Source organism: Meles meles, chromosome 11 (genome assembly GCF_922984935.1).
Source record: "Meles meles chromosome 11, mMelMel3.1 paternal haplotype, whole genome shotgun sequence".
NCBI classification, from domain to species: Eukaryota; Metazoa; Chordata; class Mammalia; order Carnivora; family Mustelidae; genus Meles; species Meles meles.
This window is the reverse complement of record NC_060076.1, coordinates 36,567,194-36,573,088: the sequence shown is the minus strand read 5'-3', so window position 1 is coordinate 36,573,088 and position 5,895 is coordinate 36,567,194. Positions and strand designations below refer to the sequence as shown.

Below are 5,895 nucleotides of genomic sequence, written 5' to 3'. Positions count from 1 at the left end.
TCCTGTAGCACAGCCCTCGCGATCCCTTCTTGGTCTCTCTTCTGGTCTTGTCTCTGGCTTTTCTTTGTTTTTCTCCTTCGGTCTTAGTTTCTGTCTTTCTCCCCTGGGCTTCTGTCTCACACCATCTCCGTGCCCTCTGCTCTCAAAGGCTTGGGGATGTTTATAAAGTGAGGACCCTGGCCCCCTGCTGAGTAGAGCTGGAAAAGCTGTAATTCTGTTTCCTGAGGTGAGGGCATGAAAACAAGAGGTCCAGCTTTAACAAGCTGTGAGAGCTGATTCATGCCCCGGCACAGCTAGAGGGAGGGAGGTGGCCATGGAAGGGGCACTGGACTGGGCACTTCCCCAGCAAGGAGGTGGGAGGGGTGAGGGCCCCCAGGTGGTCCCCACATCTCTTCCCTGACCTGGAGAGAAGGAAGCATTCCACCCTGCCCCCAACACACATACACACTCCAGGGGTGTGTGTGCTGGGATCCTTGCCTGGACCGGAGGGAGGCATTTCCTGGGGATGGCTAATCCTGTGCCCGAGCCAAACCAAGGAGCTGCAGTAGGGTGCAACAGCCAGAGGCTCCAGGAGAGCGAACAGGCACCTGGAGCGCAGAATATTTCTCTCAGACCCTACGGCAGAATCTCCCAGAAGTATCCTAGAGACATGGCTGCCCCTCAGAGATGGGGAGGCAGGTGTCTTCCACAGGCATCCTGAGGATACATTGTTCTCCAAACACACAGTAGATACACGATCTTCCCATAGCTAGGGGTGGTACTTTCAAAGAGGAATGTCTTCAAATACCCAGGTGATATACAAGTCACTCATTTCACAGAGGTATGCCGCTTTCCTCTTGTACATTATGGAATGAGAATTGAGGAATCCTCTGACATCCTCCTGCAGGTTCTAGAGACCCCCAAGGTGGGTGGTTAAGAGCATAGGTTATAGAATCAGACTAGTTGAATTCAGATCCTGATTCTACTTAAGACTGTGTGACCTTGGGCAAACTACTACACATCTCTAAAACCTGTTTCCTTATCTTTACATTGGGATAGTAATACTAACTCAGGGTTGTTGAGAGGCTTTCAATGAGGTAACACATGTAATGGTATTAGTACTGTCCCTGCCACATGGCCACCAGAAAATAATAGCTGCTGTGATTGGTGCTAGAGTTCAGAGACAAAATGGGTACAGTCCTTTGTTTAAATCACATTGAGCAGCTCTGCATAGCTGAGGGCTTCTGTTAGGGGCTGTGGTCTCCTACCACAGACTTCTACCCTTTTCGCAGTTGTGTTCCATATCACCCTTACCACCTCCAGTGTTGCTGATAAACCCACTTTTCCTAGCTCAGTCCCCTCACTTCTGCCCTGGGAAGGGGTGTCATTTCTTATCCTTCCAGCTAACTTCGGAGCTCTAGCTTTTCATGTTAGGATTCTGATCCATTGCTGTCCATCCCCACTCATGTGAACTCTCAAGTTCTTCTGACCACTCTAATGGGGGCCATCTCTTTGCTACTAATGGCCCCTCTCTCTCAGTCTGCCACACTCCAAAGACCCTATCCGAGTGACTCCCCTCCTACTCCAATCACTTTGACATTCTATTTTTCCTTATGAGTCTCCAGTCCCCCTTTTTTTTTAAAAAAAAAGATTTTATTTATTTATTTGACAGAAAGAGATCACAAGTAGAGAGAGGAAGGGAAGCAGGCTCCCTGCTAAGCAGAGAGCCCGATGCGGGGCTTGATCCCAGGACCCTGGGATCATGACCTGAGCCGAAGACAGAGGCCCAACCCACTGAGCCACCCAGGCACCCTTCTCCAGCCCCTTTTACTGCAAGACTCCCATTCCCTGTCACCCAGCGGATCAGATACGAATACTTCCAGCTGACCTTTTTAGAGGGCCACCCTGCCTGACCTCTTCACCATTCAGAAACACAACTTTATCCATCCACCTCAGATTGCCTGTCTGTCCTCTTCCAAGCAGATAGCTTAAGTGGATGGAGATGCCAGTTGTACCACATGTTCACCCTAGTCAGGTCTGATACCTTTCTATTTCGGAGGAGTACTGAGAGAAAAAAGAAGACTTAGTGGTTGAAGCAGGGTGCTCTGACGTAGGCTGGCATGTGGGAGGCATGGCCCTGGATTGCTCTCTTGGCTGGAGGAGATGGATGAGAAGGCTTTCTAGCACAAGGGCCCAGAAGTCTTGTCAGTGGTCAGTAGCTCTGCTGCTACCTTTCTGGGGAAGGGGGACATGCTGACACCCTGGAAGTCTGGACCAGTCTTTTGCTCCTGCAACCTAGAACCAACCCAGTAGGGGGCAGGCACGACTGGGAAGCTAGGAAGCCTGAAGGTGGTGATGATGCTGGAAGGCAAAGGGGGCCCAATGGGGATTGGTGTGTGAGGTAATGGGGACAGAAGTGAGAGCCGCCTGTAATGAAGAGAAGGTAGGCTTATGGGCAGGAGTAGGGGCTTCTGGAAAGAAAGGCTGGGGCTGAGCCAGGATCCCTCTCTCAGAAGTTGTGGGGCTGTGGGTGTCTGGAAGGTGTTGGTTGAACCCACTTGCGTTCCAGCTGGTGGGTGCGCTCAAGTGTGCGTTTCTGTAGCTGCGTGTGGGGCTGGAGGCCACGCTTGTGGTTGCTCTGTGTGTGTGCGCTTGTCTGTTGGGGATGTCAGTGGTTAGGGCCCAATTCTATGATTCCTGGGGCAGCGGTGGTTGGGGGTGCCAGTTGCGGGGGGGGGGGGGGTGTGGAGCGGCCGGGAGGCGGCGGTTGGCGCGCACTGCCTGCGAGCGCGGGGACAGAAAAAACATCCGCCGGAGGCCCGGCCGGGCGGCGCTCCAGCGGGGCCCGGCAGGTGCGCGTGGAGAGGAAGTGAGCGTATTCCGGCCGCTGGCCCTCCGGTGAGTCACTGCCGACCCCCGCTGCCTGTCGCCGGATAGGAGGGACCCGCTGCGGTGGGGAGATTTGGGTGGCTGGAGCCCCTGAAGGTGGCTGGGTGGGAGGGAGCCCCAGGAGGGTCACTGAAGTGCCGGGGAGTTAAGCGGGGAGGGGGTCCTGCGGGGTCCAGGTCCCATTTTCACCCCTGGCTTGAAACCCCTGTCAGACACCGAATACAGAGCCTGCGACTGAATGGAGGCTGGCCGGGAACGTCCCCTGGGAGAATCTCTTGGGGGCAGGGAGAAGGTCCCAGAGAGCTGGCGGTGGGGAGGGAAAGGGGCTCAGGGGCAAAACGGCAAGTGGGCGAGGTGGTGTGGCCCAGGGAGGGGCGGATTGCGGGGCTGCGGAGCGAGAGCGAGGTGTACTGGAGTGCTGGAGGAGCGCAGCGCCAGTGTAGGCCTTGGCGAGCCAGAACCTGTAAATGAAGACTTCCATATCAGGTAGGAAGGTGGAAACGGCCAGACTGCAGAGATACGGTCTGTCTAGAGGTCTGTGCGCTCTGACAGTGGAAGCTAGGTTTTGGGGGTAGGGGACTTAGGGTTATGTAGGTACCATGTGGCTAGGTCATTTAAAAGCTTTGAATGCTGGCGTGAGGAATTGGAATTTGCCCTCACAGGTAGAATCTATGGCCTTCCGAGCAAGAAGAGTAGTGAGTGACTTAAAGGTGAGGTTATCTGTGTCTAACATTACCACCTGCCATTCGGTCTTTGCCAAAGAATTAGGCATTGATGTGCTAATTTTAATAGTCATTTAAAATCACATAACTGCATATATCAAGCGATTAAATGTTGATGTTTTAAAAAGAGAAGAGTTAAAAAGTGGGATTCAGTGTTTAAACACCCACAGTGAGGCTATCAAGATTAGTTAAATGGCACTGCCATGCTTTTGTGCCTTTTCCCCCCTCGCTACTTGTGTGAATTCTGTGTTTCTAATGCCTCAGTTCTGTATCAGCACAACACCTCTCATTTCCCAGTCCCTCATCTTATGGTCTTTGTTTTTAACCTTAACTTTTCTCTGTGCAGCCCTATAACCTGTCCTGTGAATCCTGAACCAAGTAAAACATTTGTTGGGGACTGGGCATTAGGCTACAGTATACAAAGACAAACAACTCGGTTTTACCATATATATTATATTAGGTCACTTACTGTCTTCTGTGGACCTGTGTAACTATGAAATTTCTATATTTACCCTGTGACTGATAAAAAGAGAAAGGTAAAGGTGTTTTATTCACAGTAGCATTTCTTTAATGGCACTTATTAGTTTGATTTCTAAAATCAACTCCACAATGGTATTTTGTACTTGTCTCAGAAACTGACACTAATTCTGTCATGATCTTTATAGTTTATTTTAGTCTGGGCCAAAGGCAATTCTAAGGAGCAGGATCTTTATGATTTATTTTAAAGATCTTTAAATCCTACAGTTGCCTTTGGCCCCAGACAGGAAGATCTGGGTCAATTAATTATAAAAAAGAAAATAATTTCTTACTTTGGACGCTGTTGCTTTCTCCTCTGCTGTTTTATCCCAGCCCTACCTTATTCCCAGTGGCTTTTGCCTTCATTCCTTCTTTGCTCTGCTGGGCATCTTTAGAGGAAAACTTCACACCAACTTCCCCTACCATAAATTCTATCCCTTCCCTCAACTCTACACTTCTCTTTGCCAACATACACCACTACTTCTTCATTGATTTTTTTTTTTTTAAGCCTACAGCCCTTTCTGGCTCTTTTCCATCTTTAACACTCTTGTTGAAATCTTCTTTTTTCCACCTTTCTCTTTGGTAAGACCTTAGATTTTTTTTTTTTAAAGGTTGGATTTTATTTATTCTGCATGATCTACTTCTGTTTTCCTTCCTCTCTTCTCACCCTTTTCTGTTTCTGGACTGTTTGGAAAGCCTCTTATGTTTGCTTTCACCAAGGCTTCAACCTTCCCCTTATGATTAAGCTAGTCTTCCTCTAAGACGCTTATGTTTCCACTATTTTTCCTACAAGGATAAAAATTTTCAAATTTATATCTACTTCTGTCTCTTCTTCCAGTATTTTGCATTCAGAAGCATGACATGGTCAACCATAGAGTCCATTGGATGACTCCACTGAAGCTTGGTGTGTTAGCCACTGAAGAGTGAATTTCACAATTTTGGTGCCAGATTCCTCAGTGTTGACCAAGAAAGGATGTTACCACATGCGTTTGCATGAATTCTCTCATGTACACATAAACACTAAAATGCACAGATAATGTAACAAGTCAGTACATGTATATGAATATATATTCAGTATGTTACATTATAATCAAGCCAAGTACATTTTGGGGTGGTGGATGAAGATGGGTTAAGTTCATAGCTAGGATAGAAAGTTAAGAGACCTCATCCTTTGGCATTCTCATTGAGATGAGAAGGTTGAAAGAAGCTGTTCCTATGCAGATGAGGAGATCACATGAAGGAGACTGAGTTTCAGGAGTTGAGAGAGATGACAAATAAGACCATGGGTGAACAACAGGGGAATGGGATGGAGGGGCCAGAGTCCAAGAACATTCAATTGCTATACTTAGCCTGGTGTTCTCTTTGGCAGAGAATAGAAAAGATCCTCTGGTTCTAGTACTGATTTCAGCTGTGGTCAAGTTTCCATTAATAACCCGTACTGAAGTTTCCCCACCTTGTCTCTGAACCATTGGTACCATTCTTAACAAGTTCGTGTAATTTTTTTTCTCCTTAAAAATTACTACATTCATGATAGCCTGTACCACCAGTAATTAACCCCTAACTAACCACCTTTAATGTTTGACTAAATTCCCTGTCCACTTAAATGTTTTCATTGTTCCTGCCTGCTCTATAGTTTACTTGTGGCAGTAATGACTTTTAAAATTCTATTTATGACTCTCACTTTTATCTTATTTGTAAATTGCTCTTTTCTTAAAATTATAGATTCAAAACTAGATACTTAGAAGGCATCTAGTTCTTTGTTAGTTCTGAAAGATGATCCAGTTGGTCT

General features: G+C 47.6%; 1 protein-coding gene across 4 annotated transcripts in view; it reads left to right on the top strand.

Annotated features, from left to right (window-relative positions):
• Nucleotides 1-2,123: 2,123 nt before the first annotated feature.
• NPR2 (natriuretic peptide receptor 2) overlaps nt 2,124-5,895 on the top strand; it is a 51,009-nt gene continuing 47,237 nt past the window's right edge. For 2 of the 4 annotated variants that reach the window (XM_046023425.1, XM_046023423.1), the window contains exon 1: nt 2,362-2,422. The gene's annotated coding sequence lies outside the window, so the exon portion shown is untranslated. Of the gene's footprint in view, nt 2,191-2,361; nt 2,423-5,895 lie in introns of those variants that run through there. The other 2 variants (XM_046023430.1, XM_046023426.1) reach the window with 2 other exon arrangements.